Below are 21,812 nucleotides of genomic sequence, written 5' to 3' on the forward strand. Positions count from 1 at the left end.
TGGAATCACCAAACATCTCTACTTTCACCTTGAGGAAGACCGTGAAGCCTCCCTGCCTCAACAGACAAGCACGGCGGGTGCCTTCAAACCCTCCTTTGAAGAAGCAATAGCCACTTGCAATTCATATTTCTATGGAAGCCTCAACATTACAAACATTTTAGAGTAATTATTCTTTTCTATGTTTGAAAACGTCCATCTTCGATTTTAGCAACTGACTCAGGGTCACCAACCGACCCAACTGTCTGGAACTGAAGGGCTTCTCCAGGTGCAGGCCTTTTAGTCCCAGACCCGGAACAGGTGGTGATCCCATCGTGGGAAGGAGAGCAGGATCTTACTTCTGTATGGGTTGTGCACCGTCACACCATCCACATGAATAACATCACACCATCCATATCTCCAAGCTGAGAAACGTTCTGATTCATTCACAAAACGCTCAGATGTCCTACTTTGAAATTATCACATACCTTGACCACAAAATCTCTTTTAGAAATACATCATAGGATGGAATATTCTTCAGCACTAAAAAGACATGAGCTGATTTTATCAAGTCATGAAAAGAAACTTAAGTTACATACTGTGTGGTTTCAACGCTATGACATTCTGAGAAAGGAAAAACTATGGATATAGTAAAAAAAAAAAAAAAAAAAAAAAATCCGACGTTGCCTGGGGTAGGAGGAGGGAGGACGAGGTGGAGCACGGGAGAGTTTTAGGGCCGTGAAATTACCCTGTATGATACTATAATGGTCAATACATGTCTTTATGCGTTGGTCCAAACCCATAGGATGTAAAGGAGCAAGAATGACTCTCAATACAAAGTACGAATTTGGGGTGATAATATGTGTCAATATGGTTTCATTAATATGGTTACATTATTTGTAACACATGTACCACCTAGGGGGGGACTGCTGATAGTGGGGAAGACTGTGTGTAAGGGGGGAGGGGACTATGTCAAACTATCTGCTCCTTCTTAATTTTGTTGTGAAACTAAAACTGTTCTCACACACACACACACACACACACACAAGTTGTCATACATTAAGAAAATATTGACAAGAAGAACAGCATGCATAGCTGAAATAGACGTGGCAAATTTATTGAACTTCCCCTCTGCGTATCAACGTCCAGGTCACGCCAAATGGAAGTTGCAATGAACCATTCATTCCGTATTAATAAAACAGTCACATAGTGGCTGCTGTCAGCCAGTGCGAAGAAACACTAAATCCATTGACTGAACCCAAGACACTGACAAAAAAACATGTTGAAATAGAAAAAGGGTAAGAAAAAAATCAATTCAACCAAAATAAATGTCTCTAATCAAATAGGAAGTTTTGCTTTCAGCAAAGCACTTCCGGGAATATGAACAATGATTGGCCCCATCACTCCTGTCATTGTTCTGTCAACCCAACACGCGCACCTTGGGCCATACAGAAAACCTGCTTCTTAGAAGGGAGACGAACAATCGTCATTACATGGGAAGTAACTTATGGAGTGTTACACAAACGTTGGAAAAAAACACAGAATTTCAGTGAGGAATGTGCAGTCACTAAAAATTATTTCTTTTTGAAGATTTTTCTTTGCTAGAGAGATTGTTCTTTTATATTTGGTGTTTTATTTGATTGTTTGGTTCGAAGAGACTTGTTTTCTTCCCTATGCATGCCTTTTGTTGAAGTGCAACATACCAACCTGTGAACAGACCATAAATGTCCAGTATAAATATCTGTTTACTTTGATGACTATAATGCCCCATTTTTCTTCTTTTTGTTAATCCTTGCCAGAAGGATCTTTTACTGAACTTTAACTTTCAAGTTACTCTCTCTGTATACAGTGTTTGCCTCTTGTAAGCATCATATCATCGATTCATATTATTTTTATATTTTATTTATACTACTTGACCTAACCAGAGAATTTCACCTTTCATTTAGAATATAATTTCGTGATAACTTAAAGTTCCTTTTTCCTGGCTTTCCTTTTTTGATTGGTCGATTGCCTTCGACTTCATGCTCTCACTTGAGAGCCTCTCCTCTCTTCTCTCCTCTCTCTCTTCTCCCAGCACTCCAGGTATGCTACTCTGCTGTCTTTTCATTTCCGTTGTTTATCTTGAGACGGGTCTATCGGTCTTCTATTTGCTCTTTGGAAAATATTTCTTTGCTTATGCTGATTTTAAGATATTTCCTTGTCTGTTTGGCAGCAGATTTATTGCAATGTGCCAGTGTGAGGTTTCCGTTCTATTATCCTGACTGGCTGATGGAATTTCATGAATCGCGACCTCGATGTCCGTGGTCAGTACCGGAAAGTTCTTAGCAATGTTTTCAGATATTGTCCACTCTCTTTCCTTCAGAACTCCCAAGATACACATCATTTCCGTGCATTTCTTCCCCTTGATTCAGTTGGAATATTTTTTACTAAACTAACTTCCAGTTCAAACACCTAGATCGAGTTAATTAGAGCAGATACTGCATTTTTCAATTCTTAAACTTCCATTTGGTTTGTTGTTGTGGATTATAGTTTTCTGGTAAAATTATTGATTATTTCACTTATGTTCTTAAATTTTATAAATCATAGTTAATTACCAGAGTCCCTGAGTGCTAACTGCAATGTCTGGATGTCTTGTTCTTTTTCTCATCTCTGTCTCCTGGGTTGGGGTCATTGGGCGTTGTTTCTGGACACTCCAGGTAAGCTTTGATTGAATGGCAGTCATAGTCTAGAAGCCAACCTAGAAGTTCTGAATACTGTTTTCATTTTCCTCCAACATTAGAGTGACGGCCTTGACCCATTCAGTCATCTGAATGATTCTCAGCTACATTTCCAGCCTGTTTCCCAGGGCTCACTCCTTCTTATGCCACAATCCAGAGAATACATTTACGACTAGATCTCCTCCTTAAAAAAAATAGGTCTTGGACATCATCTTTGTCCACTTAGCCTGAAAATTCCAGTTCTTCTGAGCTCTATAGACCTGTAACAGCAAATTTTTGTTCGGGCTCTTTTCTTCTAGTCCCAGGAAAGCGAGGCTTAGGCAAGTACATCAAGGACCACAGCCCGGCAGATGCCAGGCTGGTCACCCTGTAATTCTCTTTTCCTTGATATCTTGGACCCTCAAGTCCTCACTGTTTTTATAGCCCAATTCAGGGGCCCCCACATCCCATGCCTCCCAAAACCATATTCTCTGAGTCACTGATATCTGTCTGCCAGGATGCCCTCAACTGAGAGTCAGAAAATGCCCCCAGGGGAAAGTGATTTATGAAATATGAGATTCATCTTAATGCATATTGGTTCTTCTTTGATTTCTATCTTCTAAAATCCTGGCCGCCTTATACCATTCTCTCATGCCTTGAGAGACCTGCCAATTCATTCTGTATTCAGTTTCCCTAACCATTCTCAGCAGAGGTTATATCTGGTGTTTCTGGAGGAAGGGGACTCTGGTGCTCATTTTCTACCTGGGTTATTTCTTTTCTTTTCTTTTCTTTTTTTTTTTTTTAATTTCTCCTGTACTGCATTCTCTGGACTATGTGAATATATGAAGGCAAGTCTGTTCTTACAGCGATTATAAACAGTTCCTTGTTGTATCTTAGGTTCCATTCACTGTTCTGGGGAGGGGCCTGGCCGGCTCCCCTGGAAGCAACTCTCGATCGTGAGTTTGAGCCCCACGTTGGGTGTAGAGATTACATAAGAACAGAATCCTTAAAAAGAATCACTGCCTTGGGTAAGACAATGAATAGAAAAAGACAAGTATCATTTTGTCATAAAGTTTATATAAACACAAAGAAGAGAGAAGTAAAACCACTGATTTTTCTTACACACTAATATATATTGGCTCTTGAGTTACATGTAAAAGAAGTAGACGATGATGTTTTGTTCTTCCTATTTTTTTCTTTTTACTGAAGTATGTTTGACATGCAATGCTGTATTAGTTTCAGGGCACAACATGGTGATTCAACAACTCTGTACGTTATGCGATGCTCACCATGGTAAGTGTAGACACCGCCTGTCAGCGGTCAGTGCTATTACAACATTGCTGACTATATCCCCTATGCTGTTCTTGTCATCTCTGTGGCTCACCTATTTCACAACTGGAGGTTTGTGCCTCTTAATCTCTTCATCTTCATCTACTTCACCCACCCAGAGCCCCCTCCCTGCTGGCAACCACCAATTTGTTCTCTGGATTTATGAGACTGTTCCTGGTTCTGTGTTTGTTATTTTATCATTACTATATTTAGATCCACATACAAATGAAATCAGATGGTATTTGTCTTTCTCTGACTTACTTCACTTAGAATAATACAATCTGGGTCCATCCGTTCCATCCATGTTGTTGCCGATGGCAAGATCCCGTTCTTGTAAATGGCTGAAGAACATGTGTGTGTGTGTCTGGGTGTGTGTGTGTGTGTGTGTGTGTGTGTACACACACCACATCTTCTTTTTGGCATTTATCAACTCTGCAAGGGGGTGGAGTCAACGTCCTTCTGATCTACATTCCCTCTGTCCACTCTCAACTCACATGCTATACCCCCGGACCTCGAGATTCATGACATTCAGTGCCACCCCACTGCTTATCTCTGCCATCTTCCTGCAGCCCGCTGGGTGACTGCCATCTTCACCGTGGTGCCATCTTCACCTGTGGCTGTTAAGAGTGTCCACGTGGACAGTTCTGCTAAATGAGTTACAGTCCCTTGATCCTTTCAACTGCAGGGCCCGTCCTACCCCTCCATTTAAAGTGAGGTGCTGGTCGCTTTGCTACTCTTTATAATAAAAATCTTAGGCTCTTAACTACTCTCTCTGACCACCGGTGTCTTTGAACTGTCATGGGCTCGCACTCCCCTGAAACCCAGTCTTCAAATTACAGGGGCCTCTATTTATTTCACTGCATTTTACACGCCCTGGACAGGGTGGCTGATACTCTGGTACACTCTCCCAGCGGTCCCTCCACGGTGCTCTCGATAGCCTCACCATCTGCTCCATTCTTTGGACGGAACCCACTTGGGACCAACCTAACAATCTGCTCTATCTTCCTCTAACCTGGTGAAGAGTTTGCTGACTCACACCAATAGATACCATGGTCTCCAGAGTCCTGCCCAACCCCTTACACACAATTTCTCCCTGGGCCACACCAGCGTACTTCTCCTTCTCATCCCACTGGCTGTTGTCTCAAAACATCATCATCTTTCCCAAGCTCCTTCCCAATCCTATTTCCCTTCTCTCCACAGATGACTTTATTTGTAAACATCAGAGAAAGAACATTTAGAACTGCCCCCCGCTCTGAATCTCCCAAATCCCTCCTCATTCCACCAGCCACCTGGTCACTGGAGGTTGGGAGAGGTAGTTCTCTCTCTTGCTTTCCCCTCTTTGCCCTCTTTGCCGTCCCATTCACCAGCAGGTCCTACTAATCACACCACTGCTCTGTTTCTACTTTCTTCGTCTCAGTGCTGACCGTCCCACGCCAGCATCAGGGAAGCAGCCTCATAACCGCCTCTTGGTCCTGGAATCTCTTCCTTTCCAGGCTTTGGGCTTAATTCTAAGTTGTTAGAAACTGAACTATCATGTAGAAGATGTTCACACCGTGAAAAAATTTGTTGCCAAGTTCACTACTTTAGAAATACCTCTGCTGCATATGTTTGAACTTCTCGTCGTTCTGCACTAGCTGTTACCTTATTTCTATCTATGCCAGTCTGTCGCTTCACATAAAACTGAACAAGCAGGTGCACTGCTATACTTAACACAAAGTCCCTTCAGTCAAATGTCAGACTAGCATGTTTTATATTTTTCTTTAGCATTTAAACCAACTACTTTTCAGCTGGTTGATTTATGAAAATAACTGTGAAATGACACTCACAATTGTTTTTTAACTCCCAATTATTTTTAAATAATTATTTTAAGTTTCTTTAATGTTTTTAAAATTACTTGAAAAATTTAAAAAGTATTTTATGCTAAATTTTTAATCTTAAAATTATTATACTGTTATTTAAAACAAAGGAAAATAGTTCCCTTCTTGTTCTTTTTTCATGTCTCTGGGGTGATTTTCATTTTCTGGCACTGACAAATGTGTTTTTGGAAACAAAGAGCAAATGGTATTATTACCCTTTGCAACTGTTTATCTGTGTAAAACAAAATTTAAAAAAATATATTAGTACGTTGAACTAAAATAGATGCTTGTTTTGATAAGAAAACAAAACAAAACAAAACTTTAGCAGTCATCCTAACACATACATTTTAATCACTTTCTTTAAAACAGCTTCATTTTTTTCCTAAATTTTCTTTAGAGTACATAATTTTTAAAATTATTTTTATTAACATAAAATGTGTTATTTGCCCCAGGGTACAGGTCTGTGAATCATCAGGCTTACACATTTCACAGCACTCACCAAAGCACATACCCTCCCCAATGTCCATCACCCAACCACCCTCTCCTTAACCCCCATCCCCAGCAACCTTCAGTGTATTTTGTGAGATTAAGAGTCTCTTATGGTTTGTCTCCCTCCCAATCCCATCTTGTTTCATTTTTTCCTTCCCTACCCCCAAGCCCCCCGCCCTGCCTCTCACATTCCTCATATCAGAGAGATATAATATTTTGATTTAAACACAAAAATAGTTATTCTAATGAAACACTAAGTAACTTGCTTTGTTAGAAAACTACAATAAAATTTTCTTTTGGAAAAAAAAGCCATCCTATTGGAGATTCCCAGCTTTCTCTTGCCCTCTGTCTCTACATTGGAATTCCCAACCTGTCCCACACATAAGGTGCTCCTTATGCCCCAACCATATTGACCTTTGTATCCATTCTCCAAAATACTGGCATTTCTCATCCTCCAGGTTTTGGGCAAATACTGAAATCACTGTCTAGGATGCCCATTCTTCTTGGACAGCAACTAAGAGTTCTTAAATATTTGAGGGTTCTCACTAGGTATTTCTTAACTCTTTTAGAGAATTCAAGAATTTTTTCTCTAGCCCCTTGTAAAATTCTGTATATACCTCATTTAAGACAAATACATAAAAGCACCTACTTCAACATCTATGTCCTACTGAATTCTGAACTTCCTTGAGGGTAAGCTTACATCCTGGTCTTTTTATCATAGACTCTGGCATATAACATGCATATTTTTTGGAGTAAATACATAAATGAAAATATAAATTAACCATTATTAAAATTTACTATATACACACATTAAAATTTTATAGGAATATTTCCAAATGATAATTTAAATCTTTATTGTATCTTAGCATACCAAGAACTTGGTACCTGGGGTCCTGTCTTAGCTCTGCCATTAATTCACCCTTAATTTAAGCTAAATTATTTTACCTCTATTTCAGTTTCATTTTTTTTTGTTATGTCATGTTAGTCAACATACAGTACATTATTAGTTTTTGATGTCGTGTTCCATGATCCAGTGTTTGCATATAACACCCAGTGCTCCACCCAACGTGTGCCCTCCTTAGCACCCACTACTTGGCTCACTCATCTCCTTGTCCCTCTCCCCTTTAAGACCTTCCCCATCTGTTAAATAATTGTATTAAATTATATTAAAGGAATTGTTGAAATCTAAAATTCTTTTGCTTTTTGATAGATTTCAGAGAAGGTAGAGCTGACTTCCATTTAGTGGTTTCATGTGTCTCTTGTAGTCAGTGCCCCTGCTGAATAGAAATAGACAGTATTTCGGGGCGCCTGGGTGGCTCAGTGGGTTAAGCCTCTGCCTTCAGCTCAGGTCATGATCCCAGGGTCCTGGGATCGAGCCCCACATCAGGCTCTCTGCTCGGCGGGGAGCCTGCTTCCCTCTCTCTCTCTGTGTGCCTCTCTGCCTACTTGTGATCTCTGTCTGCCAAATAAATAAATAAAATCTTAAAAAAAAAAAGAAATAGACAGTATCTATGACAATAATTCCCAGTATATCAAATGATTTTGTCAACCTGAAATAAATGACTTTTGATTATATATTTGTTCCTTTCTAACAAACACAGCACATTACATTGAGAAAAATCTCAACTCTTTCAAATGAAAATAGGTCAGGGTTTTTTCTTTCTCTCTTTCTGTCTTTCTTTCTTTAATTTTTTGGGAGGTCAGTGTTCTTTAAGCCATAATTGCACCCATCTGACACAATGACTTTATGATGTTTTGGTAGCTGTAAATATTATAATTTATAGAAGAGTGAACTCATTTCTGAACAGATCTTCTCTTTGGTCCTTGTTGAAAGATTCAAGAGTTCTGTCCCTACATACCTGAAATGGGTCTGCTTGAAAGGATGGCTAAACCAACCACGATAATGTCCACTCAACACAATGCCTCTGTGAATACCTGTGTTCCTACATATGTAAATTTGTCCTTGGTTCTGCTAAGTAGAATTCCCCTGGATGAGTATGCTACTGGTATATTTGTCCATTCACCAGTTGAAGGGCATTTCCTTGGCTTACAGGCATTTGGCAGTTAGGAATAGAGCTGGTGTATACATTCATGTAGGGTAAATTTTATATTCCTAGGGTAAATACCTAGGAGTGGGATTCCTGGATGTTATGATAAATGTATATTAAGTTCATAGGGAACTGCTTGCCTGTTTTCTTTAGAGGATATGCCATTACACTCCCACCTATATTCTCAGAAATTATGTAGAGTATAACTACTCTTTGTGATATTCTCAAAAAGATGAAACTGTAGTGATGGAGAACAGACCAGCTGTCCAGTGTTCAGGGTGCGAGGTGTGGCTACAAAGGAATGGAAGTTTGGGGGTGACAGAATCACTCCGTATCCTGATTCTGGCACTGGTTCCACATCTAACCATGTGTTGATACTTGTAGATTTGTGCACCAACAACTCCTATTTTACTGTATACTAATTTACAAAAGATAATAATTTGTTCAAACCTGGATATAAAAAACACCCAACAGTGAGCATGCCACAAAGCTGTCAAAGCATGAAATTCATAAGACAGAAGCCCTGGAAAAGTTTTACCTCATTCTTCTGGTGGATGTCTAAAAGGAAAATGGTGTGCTGAACCTTTAACACAAGCATTTTTATGGTAAATGGGCAGCTGAAAAACAAAGTCTCCTCCTCAGCTACAAACTGGCCTAGAATTCACTGATCTTGAAGTTTTTATAGTTCCTTACTGTCCATAAATTTTGTAAGTTCTGCAGGAAGTGTACAAAATGCAGTTTTTTAAAATAAATATTTCACTTGGCCATCTGGCTTCATTGGGTCTTGCTTGAGTTCTAAGGAGAATTTTAATTAATTAATTTAGAAGAAGACAGCATATCTGATCTGTTCAGGCACCTGGACAGACCATCCCTCTCAGGGATGGAGGAAATTACCTTTAATAAGATTAAGAGATGCCCTGATATGATCCCTTGGTAAAGGTTGGCAGACACAGAGATGTCACAGCCAGGGTCATAGGTCAAGTTATTCACTAAAAAAACCAAGGCAGACAGGATTTAAACACTGGTCATAATTGTGATCTTGGGTTCTTCAGATACAGGACTGACCAAGTACTGACCCAGCCCTGAGAGCAAATCAGCCTAGGAGGGAGCCCTGATGGGCACTGAAGTTTCTTAATCCAACCTGTACCTAGACGGGCTCCTCTCTCATGAACGTCACAGGTACCATATCTACTTACATGATATGCACCAGCATAGAGAGCCTGAACAAGTGGAGAGAAATTGGACGCTGACTTACAAATCAAGCTGACTCTGAGAAACAAGCCAAGGCTGTGGCTTTATAGAATAAATTACCATATTATGATGTAAAATATGAAACGTGGATGTAATCTGTGCTGATGCCGAAGCCATCATGATTTTCCCAGTTGGCATCTACATGTAATTGACTCATGCACATGTTTCATCCTGATGTGGCTGACTTTGTTCACTGTGCTGTAAGCCTCTCCAGCCCAGCAGCACAAAAGAGGATATGCATGACATCAGTCATCTGCAAGCTCTACTTCAAATTCAAGAAGCTGAGTCCAAATCATAAAATCTTTATATATAGAACTGCAGATAAAATATTAGTCCAAAATTTGAAGTATTGAGCCAAAGTATTAAGTCCCAAAGTAATCTTATAGGATTCTCTTGTTGAGGGCAGCCCAGACTATTTAAAGGTATATGGACTACCAATTCAGACTTGGGAGACATCTTCTTCCACATTCTTGGCTGCTAAGCACAGGCATAAACCGTTGGAACATCACAAGAGACAACCAGAAGAGAACTCTAAAGGGAGGGAGAAGAAGGAAAGCTGGTTTGGGACCCAGGACCAAAGAAGCACCATAGTACCAGGTGCCTTGCCTGCACAAACAGAAGACCAATCAGATGGGTGTTTCCCAACCAGGCAACAGAAAGCTCCAGATAAGCTCATCTTCCTCTAGGATGTAGATGATATCCCTTTAACAACAACAGGCAGCAAGGTAGCTGTTAAGACAAAGAGCCCTAACAATGACAAATGTCTAGCCTTCACTTTCCCATGAACCTGGGGTTCCCTTTTCTGAGGAAAAATACCAAGACAGAAAGAAGTTGCAAGAGAGACTCAGCCACACGAGTGACCTGACTGAGGAAGACATTTTGTCTTGGCTCATGGGAAACTGAGATTTTCCTCCATTCCCAGAAACCTAGGCAAGGGGAGGGGTGTGGGGAAAGAGGAACTGCAGGATCCCAAATACTCCCCTCCCAGAAACACCCTGGTCCCAATGAGAATGAGTACAAGAGCCAGTGGCACTACGTCAACCAAGATGACCAAGACAACACTTTAATTTATCTGAAAATTAACCTGTCATTGGAACCCAAGCCCACAACGCTGGCAAAGACCTGTATGCTGAGCCTACCCAGGGTCATTGGCTGCTATAATGAGGGATTTATTTGGTATCAGTGTGTCCTAACATGATAGACAAAGTAGCCAGGATACAATTATCTCACTAAGAGCTAAGAAATCAAAATTTGAATGAGAAAAGACAACCAACTGACAACACCTGAAATGAAGCAGGTGTTGCAATCATCTGATAAGGGTTTTAAAACAGTCATCATTAAATGCTTCAACAGTCATTTACAAATATCTGCATGAAGATGAAAAATATATCAGTGAAGAAGTGGAAGTTATAAAGAAAGAACCAGATGGAAATTATAGGACTAAAAAGAACAACATAAATTAAAATAAAAATGATAGAAGGGTGGTGGTAGAGATGTGTGATGATATCAGTGAATGTGAGAGCACATGAATAGAATTCCCCTACACTGAACAACAGAAAATATATAGACTGAAAAAAAGTGAACAAAACCTCCAGGTCCTGGGGACAGAAGCAAAAGAGCCAATCTTTGTTGATCACCTGTGTCTCATAATAAGAAGAGAAAGACCATGGAGTGAAGGGTATTTGAAACACATAAACCTACAGTTCTAAGAAACTCAGTGACCCTCAAACAGGATAAATCCTAAACTAAACCATGCCAAGACACATCTAATTAAATGAAAACTAGAGACAAAGGACAACATCTGGAAAAGAGCCAGAGAGAAAGATTCATTATTTACTCAAATTTACCCTTTTGAATGTGTATCTCCTGACCATTGGAGGACAAAAGGAAGTGTCACAACCTTTCTCAAGCTTTGAAAAGAAAAGAATTGTCAACCATAAATTCTATATCCAGTGAATGTATTCTTCAGAAATCAAGGGAATTTTTTTAAACATCAGACAAAGAATTTGCTGCTAGTAGACCCAACCTTAGTGACTGGCTACATGAACTTCTTTGAAAAGAAAAAAAAAGAAAACAGGAGGAAGCTGAAACATCAAGAGAAAGAAGGAACACAGGACAGGGAAGAAAATATAGGAATACAGATTATGCTTTTATTTCATAGTAAGTTCCATAAATCATATTTAATGTTTGGAATAAAAATTATAACACCCTCTGAACTCAAGATAATGATATGTAAAAGTTGGAAAGCTAAAGGGGTCTAAATGGAAGTAAGGTTATATGGCAAAGTGGTAAAAGTTGAAATCATTGCAGTAGGATGAATGATGGCCATGTTAATGTGCATGTCTTAATCCAGGGCACCTGTGCATGTTAGTTTATATGGCAGTCATTTCCACAAATGTGTCTTAAGTTAAGCATCTCAAGGTGGCGGGGGGGGGGGGGGGGGGGATGATCCTGGATTATGAAGGTGAGCACTACAGGCCTTCACATGTGTCCTTTAAGAGGGAGTCAGGGGGAGATTTCGGACAGAAGAGAAGAAAGCAGTGTGAACTTGGAGGGGAAAGTGACAGGGCCAGAGGCCAAGAAATGCTAGCAGTTATCAAAAACTGGAAGAATCTAGGAACAGATCTTTCCCCAGATCCTCTGGAGGGAGTGTGGTCCTGCTTGCACCTTGATTTTGGCTGAATAAAACTGACTTTGGATTTCTGGGCTCCAGAATTATAAGAATATAAATTTCTGTTTTAACTCACCAAGTTGCTACAACATAATAGAAAACTCATAATCTGTAGGCTGTTATACATCACTAATGTCTACTGTAATACCTAGAGCAACCATTTTGAGAATTATGGAATCCTTTAAAAAATGTTGCAGTAATTCACAGGAAAGAAGGAAGGAAGGAAGGAAGAAAAAAAGGAAGGAAGGAAAGAGAGAGAGGGAGAGAAAGAAAGAAAGAAAGAAACAGCAGAATCAGAACTAGAGAAAACTAGCAGAAAACAAATAATAAAATGGCAGATGCAAACAATAACATATCAGTAATAACCTCGAATATAAATGGTCTAATTCACTAAAAGACATGGAGAAGCAGAATGGATAAAATCATGACCCAAATTCATGCTGTTCACAAAAAAACACACTTCAAAGTCAAGGACGTAGGTAGTTCGAAAGTAGAATGAGAAGAAGTATACCATGCAAATATTGATAACAAAGAAGCAAGAGTAGCCACATTAATATATGATAAAGATAGCCATGAGAAGAAAAAAAAAATTCTTGGGGTACCTGGGTACCTCAGTCAGTTGAGTCTGACTCTTAATTTTGGTTCATGTCATGACTGATGTCAGGGTCATGAGATCACACCCTGAGCTGGGCTTTGCACTGAATGTGAGCCTACTTAAGATTCTGCCCCTCCCCTACCAGTTCATGGTGTTCTCCCTCTAAAATTAAAAAAAATAATAATAATAATAAAGTAAAATAAAATAAAATAAAAATAATAAATAAACCAAAAAATTCTAGAAACAAAGAGGGACATTATACAATGATAAAATGATTGATCCACCGGGAAGAAACACAAATTCTGAAGGTGCAAACAACAAACACCAGAACCTCAAAATCCATGAAACAAAACTGATAGAGTTGAGAGAAGAAATAACAAATTAACAGTACAGCTGAGGACTTTAACAGCTGTGATTTACCAACTGGAAAAAAAAATCAGCAAGTTTATAGAATATCTGAATTATACCATTAACCAACAGGATCTAACTGACATGCAGAACACTTCACCCCCCAGCTGCAGAACACACATGCTTTATAAGCTACTATGGAATATTCACCAACATAGACCACATTCTGGGTCAGACGACGGACCTCAACACATTCAAAGAAACTGAAATATAAACTGAGGGTTTTAGAGGGGAGGGGGATGTGGGGGATGGGTGAGCCTGGTGGTGGGTATTAAGGAGGTAAAGAATTGCATGGAGCACTGGGTGTGGTGCACAAACAATGAATCTTGGACCGCTGAAAAAATAAAATTAAATTTAAAAAAAGAAACACAAATAATAATATTTTAATACTAATTTCTAAACACATGAAACTTAACACATATCCATGATCCAAAGAGAAAGTCTCAAGAAAACAAACAAAGAACAGAATCAAAATGAGAACAAAACATAATTTTAAAAAATTCTGGGATATAGCTATTACAATGCCAACAAGACAATTTATAGTACTAAAATAACTACATTACATAAGGGAAAAGGAATTAAATAATTACCTATGTTCCAACCTCAAGGAACTACAAATAGTAAAGCAAAATAAACCCAAAGGAACTGGGGAAGAATATGGTAAATGTCAAAAGTCAACAAAATTGCAAATAGAGAAATAAAAAGAAAAAAAGAAACAAAAGCTATTTCTTTAAAAAAAATCGATGTAATTGATAAGCTTCTGAGAAGACTGGAGGGGAAAGAGGGAGAGAGAGAGAGGGAGGGAGAAAGAAGACACACATTACCAATATTAGGCATAAAATCGTAGATATTATTACAGAGTCAAGAGTCATAAAGAAGACTATATAATAAAGAAACATTATGAATAACTTTGGACTCATAAAGTTGACAGATTATTAAAAATGAAGTAATTATCTGAATACCACAAACTATCAAAATTCAACCAAGTTGAAATAGACAATACACATAGTCCTATGACCATTACAGAAATTGATGTTGTAACTAAGAAGGTTCCCCAAGGGAAATTTTCAGACCCAGATAGCTTCACTAGAGAATTCTACCAATCTTTTATTGAAGAATCAGCACTATGTTTTTATACACTTCTCTGGAAAATAACAGAGGAAGTAATACTTCTCAACTCATCAAATGAGACCAGTGTTAATCTGATGTTAAAACCAGGGAAAGAGAATGGAAAGAAGGGAGGAAGAAAGGGAGGGGAAAGGGACAGGAAAGAAAGGAAAGCGACAAAAAAGGAAGGAAGAAGCCACAGACCAATATGTCTCATCAACACAGACACACATATCCTCAATAAAATACTAGAAAACTTAATCCAATAATGTGCAACAAGAATTATTCTCCACTATTGGGGTTAATGTAGAGCATCCATCAGCCATAATACCTGGCTTGCTAAAATGTAACACGGAGGCTGCTGGGGGCGATGGAAGGTTTTGGAGAAGGGCTTAGGCCTTTAGAATGCCGAGGCCTGCGTGACCACACTGTCATAGGAATGCTACGGGGAGCTGTCGTCCCCAAAGCTTTCTTAGCCCATGCAACCATCCTGTGACCTAAGAGATGTATGCATTGTCCCTTGGGCTATGTGTACCAGAACTCATGGAACATGCAGATCAGCATATCGTATCATTCCCATAAACAGATTCTCCCAGTTCCAGCAAAGCCCCTTGTCACACTCACATGCTTGAGAAACAGTGATAAGATCTGTGATTATCCTAAGGACCAAAAAAAGCAGGAGCGAAAAAAGAGCAAGGGTCTTCCTTTTTGAGCACGGACCCCCTTGCCTTCTCCTCTCTTTGGAGCAAAGTTTGCAGTAATCTTTCCTCCCTTGGTACAGACAGGGATTGCCGGCCGTTCCCAGCACTCCACCACAAGGTGGAATTGATTCCAGGCATGCAAGGCTGGTTCAGGATTCAGAACTCAAGTAATGTAATGCACAATGGGAACTAGCTAACAAGGGACAATTTTACATTCACATCAAATGACACATAAAAAGCATTTGATAAATGGCAGCAAATACTATATTTATGAACTGCTAGACTCAAGTCTCCCCCAACTGTTCGACAGGTATAATGCAAGTCCTACCGCAGTCCCACCAAGAACTTTAGAGATGTATACAAGGTGATTCCAAAATTTATATAGAATGGTGTAGGCACTAAAATATCTGAAAGGACTAATGCCTACGAAAAGCAGAGTCCTTAAACTTGATACCAAAGGCACAAGTTATGGAAAGTTCATAAATTTGACCACATCAAAATTAAAAACGTTCGCTCTGTGAAGACATATATGAACAAGATAAAAAGATAAGTAATAGACTGTGGGGAAATACTAGCAAACCACGAATTCTACCAAGGACTGTTATCTAGAATAGACCAAGAAATCAGCCTTCCTTCCTGCCTGCCTGCCTTCTTTCCATCAGAGAGAGTCAGTGGGGAGGGGAGGGATAGAGGGAGAGGGAGAATCCCATGTAGGCTCCCTGTTGAGTGCAGAGCCTGATGCGGGGCTAGATATCACAACCACAAGATCATGAAACAAGCCCTAACCAGGAATCTGACACTTAACTGACTGAGCCACAGGCACCCTAAGAACCTACAAGGAAATCTTAAAAAAAAAAATAATGCAAAATAATCCAATCAGAAAATAAGAAAAAGACATATGGACAATTTACCAAAGAGGATGTACAGATGGCAAAATAAAAAAAGGCAGGGGGAAGGCAAGAAAAAGATACTCAACATCATTTGGAAGTTTCTTCCAAGACGAGACATGCAACTAATGTACAAACCAGCATTATCAGTGCGGGGTTCTATCCAGGAGAAATGGAACTCACACTCCCACTGAAACCCGCGCAGAACCGAGTCAGCCTGGAATCAATGTAGTATGCTCTGCCGTGGCGACGGTGACCACAGAGGCATGCCGCCTCCTGGAAATCAAGTCAGTCATGAAAGGACAGAACTATTCCCCAACTGGTTTTCAATATGCAGGGAATGCTGCTGAGTGAAAAAAAAAAGACCATCGTAAAAGGTTATACTCTGTGACTCCATGGATATCACACGCCCACAATGGTACAATTTGATAGGCGGCGTTCAGAGCGGCTCTCAGCGTCGGGGAGGAGAGGGGGAGAGGGAGACAGACGTGATGACGAAAGGCAGCACAAGTGAGATTTGTGAGATGGGGACCGTGTGTCTTGACCGGTGATGGGTGCAAGGACTGAATTTAGAATTTAACACACACACATGAATAAACCAGGAAGGCCTAAGATTGATGAGTTGTATCAGTGTCAATATCCTGGCTGTGATGTTCGGTTATGGATTAAGAAGTGAACAGGAATCACTTTGTATTAACATTTTAGGTCCCGATATCCATGGAGCAGTCTCCTGCCTTCGTGACCATAAATTCGAGCGCTCCTTGTTCTCATCTAGCCAATGGAAATAACGCCTTCATCACGAGATTGCCAAGAGACAAAGCAGGTGCAGACAGATTCAGTAAACGACAGCTCAATCCCCCTTCATTTCTCCTTCCTAGCACCTTCCATTCCCCAAGATGACTCAGGACACTGTCGAGCCCTGCATGTGCATTACACTAAAGCAGAAATCGTAACTATAGTAAGATAACATCTTCCGGTCGCAGTACTCTTTTTAAACCAATTTTTTAATTAACCATTCCTATTTACACCTACAACAATCCTTTGAGGCTGACAGGCATAAGACAGGCAGGCTTGTTGCAGTAAAGGGATGTCCCTTACTGTTTTAAATGCTCTTATATCCCCCCCCCCAAAAAAAGAGAATAACTTTGCCTTTGAGTTAATTTAATGTCAAAAACACAACACAAACATGAAATGCTTTTGGCTGATGATTCACAGGAAAGAGATCCTTAGCTCTTTGGGTCAAGAGCGTGTAGAGAAAGACGTGCAACTCTTCACTTCTTAGAGAAAGGAGCCACAGGGAGTCAATACTGGTGATGGAACGAGCAGAATATCTGGAGAGTGGCTCAGGCTGTCGGGGCCCCAGTGAGTTGGAATTCACCCCACTCCATCTCCAGCAGGCACTCAGTGAGCTTTGCTTCCCTTGGGACCTATGGCTTCTCCCATGTAGGAAGGCAACCTCCAAAGACAACTTGCCATGGTTCCCAAGGTCCCGGGCCAGCGTGCCCTCCCGGACCCCGCTGAAACATCTGGTATCCCAAAGCTAAAATGCTGATGTTCCGTTGTCTGTTTATTTCCCCACTGATAGGGTTGCTGGAATTGTTGGGATAGAGAATCTAGACACTGTCACGTACTGAGAAGGGTCCTGCTCTGCTCACTGTCTCCAGGGAACTTAACAAGCTGGGCAGTCTCTTCCTTTTCTACTTGCTGGCCATTCCCCTAAAGCTCCCCCAACCCCAAATCCTACTACATTGTCTGAATTCCAATAAATACTTTTTCAAAAATTCGAGGAAGAAGGCTCCCAGATAAACACGCAGAGACTAGAAAGCTGACATGGATGAAGTCTGAGTGAAAAACAGTTTTGTTGGGGCGCCTGGGTGGCTCAGTGGGTTAAGCCTCTGCCTTCGGCTCAGGTCATGATCTCAGGGTCCTGGGATGGAGCCCTGCATCGGGCTCTCTGCTCAGCGGGGAGCCTGCTTCCTCCTCTCTCTCTGCCTCTCTGCCTACTTGTGATCTCTGTCTGTCAATTAAATAAATAAATAATCCTTAAAAAAAGGAAGAAAGAAAAAATAAAAAACAAAAACGGTTTTGCAGCATGAATCTGACCTGTGTTATTGGATATACCCATGCGCACAGGCAATGTCATTAGGAGAATGAGAAGATGAAGAAAAACACTTGTGATCATGTGATTCCAGACTTACAAGAACCTAAGGAGTGTGCTTGATTCCTAATCGTGAAAACACAAGTTTTTATCGAGAGAGCCTGTAAGCAGCTATCTTTATGTACTGCTTCCTAACATAAACTGCTCGAGCTTTTCTCCAAAGCACTAAGGGGTATATTGATTGGCTTCTCCGATAGTATCGAAGATATATAAACAGGGAAACATCAGTGTTTAGTGTTTGCTTTTGTATGGCTGTTCCACAGTCTTTTAATAAAAAAAGAATGATGCCCTTCGACTCAGGATTTGCCAACAGCAGCAGCGGGATGTGGCCACAGTCGTTCACTGGCTTGAGGAGCTTCCAGGAAAACAAGCAGCAGTTTCAGAAATAACAGATTGAGCGGCCGTAAGTCACCACTAGTATCCTTTGCCGTTAATCCACAAATCTGGCAGCGCTGCTCGCTCACCGACTTCCCTGAGGTTGGCTATCCATCCCCTTAGAGTCACAGACATTTAAAACCTATAACCTGAAATTAAAGCGATATCCTGGCCACCAACTGCGAATCACTGAAAAGGCCAGAAGGAACTCCAGATACAATTCCTCTGCAAATTAAACGCAAGACAATTATCGATACATATTCTTGGATAGATCTCAACAGAGGTTTGTTGAGTAAGTTATTTAATTTTAAACTTGTCCCTGTATAAAAAGTAAATCCATTCATCTCTTGGGAAGATTAGACCATTGAAAGGGTCTCCTAAATTCAGTTATTCTCTTTTTGTGCCGAGAATATTAAGAAACGAAAATACCATTAACAAAAATTAGAAAATTGGAAACCATATTTAGGATGAGCTAAATATGGGTTAGGTAGCTGACTTTCCAGATTTTTCCTGAAAACCCGAGGCTAGCATCCCATCCCCCCACCCCAAAAGAAGGAGCCTATAGCAACACAGTAAGCCTGAGCAGTAAAGAGCCGTTTTGCTCACAGGAGGTTTCTAGCTCATGTTGTATCTGAGATCTGCATCACGGGACCCAGTGATTCTGTACTCCGGCGTACGACCACCCCCACGTGTCTGCCATCCCTCCAGTCAGAGTTTCATCTCCATGCTGAGAATAACGTCTGGCAGATAAGTCCTCAAAAATATTTGTTGATGTGGGAACCTGGGTGGCTCAGGTTTCGGCTGAGGTCATGATCCCGGGGTCCTGGGATCGAGTCCCGCGTTGGGCTCTCTGCTCGGCAGGGAGCCTGCTTCCTCCTCTCTCTCTGCCTGCCTCTCTGCCTACTTGTGATCTCTGTCTGTCAAATAAATAAAAATAAAAAATAAAAAATAATAAAAAATAAAAAATAAAAAAATAAATAAATAAAAATAGTTGTTGATGTATTCTCTAAAAGTACCTGTTTATTTGATGACACCAGCTGCGACTCTCTAACCGGGTTCTTGCTTTTTCTGTAATTGTGTATACTAAGGAAACAGATCAGTGGCTTCTCTTGTCTCTCCGCAGCTGATTAAATGCCCAACTGATCTTTGTTACGTTATGTCTCCCAAAGGGCGTCTCAGTTTGATTCAGTTGGCTATTTAGTTCTTCATTTATAGATTTGAGCTATCAAGGGGAAGTTCTAATAACACTTATGTCAACGTAATACACAGTTTCCTGTTGCTCTCTTAAGAACAAATAGTGTTAAAAAAAATAGGTGTATGACTTTAGATCTTTAATAGTGACCTAAGGGATTTTATAAGGCATGGCTGTGTTGCATTTATATTTTATATTTTGCACTTACTTAAAATTTTCTCTCATTTGCTATAGTGACACCTTTCTTAAATTAGCTGTTATGGTAATAATAAAGCTACTTCACTTGTGGGTTACATTTCTTAACTCTGCAACACTTGAACATGCATTAGTTCATTTTGCTCCTTGCCACAGGCAGGGAAAGTTTATTATACGTATTTTATAGGCATGAAAACAGAAGTACAGAGTGGTAAAGTGACGTCCCTCTGGGTCAGAGAGGTAGTTAATGGCAAAGCTAGAGCCAGAAACTCCATCTTTGGCTTTCTGGCCCTGTTCCTATCCATTCTGTCAGTGTTGACAAATTCTACTGCAGATCCACGCCCGGCTGTGAGCACGTGGTCTGTGTGGCAGCTACAAACAACCCAGATGTCAGGGTTCCACCATGCAGGAAACATACTCCTGTAAACGGTTGAAATCTCTAAGAATCTGGCAAAAAAATTAGTAAGTATTTGGTGAGGGTGGTGTAATAGGGAACTTCATACAGGTGGCAGAAGAAGAGAGGAGCTTCTACCAAGAAAGTTTTAGGGGGATTGCTGGAGAAGGATAACATTGTAAATGAAGTTACCCTCGCCCCTGAAATTCAGCTGCTGCAAACTTCCCTGAAGGCAAACAGAACAAGTGTGGCAAGGTACTTGTAGGGAGCTGTTTACTGCCCAGCTGCTTATAAATGCCAAGTGTTGGGGAGGCAAAGACCATCATTGAGAACAATGAGACTCCCTTAAAAAACATGTCGTATCCATGTGTCACGGTAAGAAGCAGACCCTGGAGAACAACGACTGGATTTCAGCATCTGCATACGCCCAGGGTGTTCCGGTATCTGTGTGTCAGCATATCACGGGTTTGCAAGGTCAGGTAAATCCTTAAGGATTTCACCTACATGTACCCACATCTTAGTCTTATCATTTATAAAACAAGGATACTATTAACCCCTGACTTACAGGATTAAGATAAGGACTAAATAAGATAATATGTATTAGGCATTTACCCCAGCACATGTTATATGAGATACTCAGTGACTATTAGCTACAATATTATTAATGCTATTATTGTAATTATTATCACAAATCATGGGCCAGTAAAATGATCTTAATTATTAGTAGTAATAGTATATGACCCATAAGAAGATGAGATAGAGACATGTAGTGGTAGGGAACGATGTCCAATCTATGATAAATGATAAGAGCATATTCCCAATGCAGTCAGACTACGGGCCCATGCATTGTTGAAGGCACGGGCAGCATGTCCATTTACAGTATTTTTTTTTAAATGTGGGTTACCCAATAAGCAACTATAAGTATAGAATGAGTGAGTGTAATAGCCAGTACTGTTTTTCTCTAGCAGAATAATAAGCTGAAGGTATTAGATAAAGAAAGGGTAAAGGTCTAGGCAGGGAGAGATAGGAAGCCCTTGAATAGCCCCACACAGGGGACTACCTGGCCAGGCTCACAGAAATCCCAGGGGTGGAGAAATGTCATAGACAAGACATTAACCAGAGAGAAGGGAACATAACAATTCACTTTATCTGTCCTAAGTATAGAGGAGACATGTACATGATAGTTACAAATTCACCCTGTTTGTCTTAAATGCTATAGATGGGATATTTACAAAGTCCCCTGGTCAGTTTTCTATCAGAGTCTGACCCTAAAAGCCTGCAGCGGCAGCCCATTCCGGACCCCTCTCCCTCCAGAGAGCTTTTTTCTTTCCTTTCTGTTCTCACCTTCACTTAATAAACTTGCACTTCGTGTCATGGTTTTGTGTCTGCGAGATTCATTCCCCGCCTTCGTGAGACAAGAACTTTGCAGCCCTCCAACAGTTTCAGGGGCAAGATCCCTCACAAACAAAAAGCAAGCCTGAGCA

General features: G+C 40.4%; 1 protein-coding gene across 1 annotated transcript in view; it reads right to left on the reverse strand.

Moving 5' to 3' along the window:
• Nucleotides 1–21,812, reverse strand: part of CSMD1 (CUB and Sushi multiple domains 1) — a gene marked incomplete at both ends in the record, with an annotated part of 1,981,616 nt that overhangs the window by 447,253 nt on the left and 1,512,551 nt on the right. The gene's annotated exons all lie outside the window — the stretch shown is intronic.

This window comes from Martes martes (genome assembly GCF_963455335.1).
Source record: "Martes martes genome assembly, chromosome: 2".
In the NCBI taxonomy this organism is placed as follows: Eukaryota; Metazoa; Chordata; class Mammalia; order Carnivora; family Mustelidae; genus Martes; species Martes martes.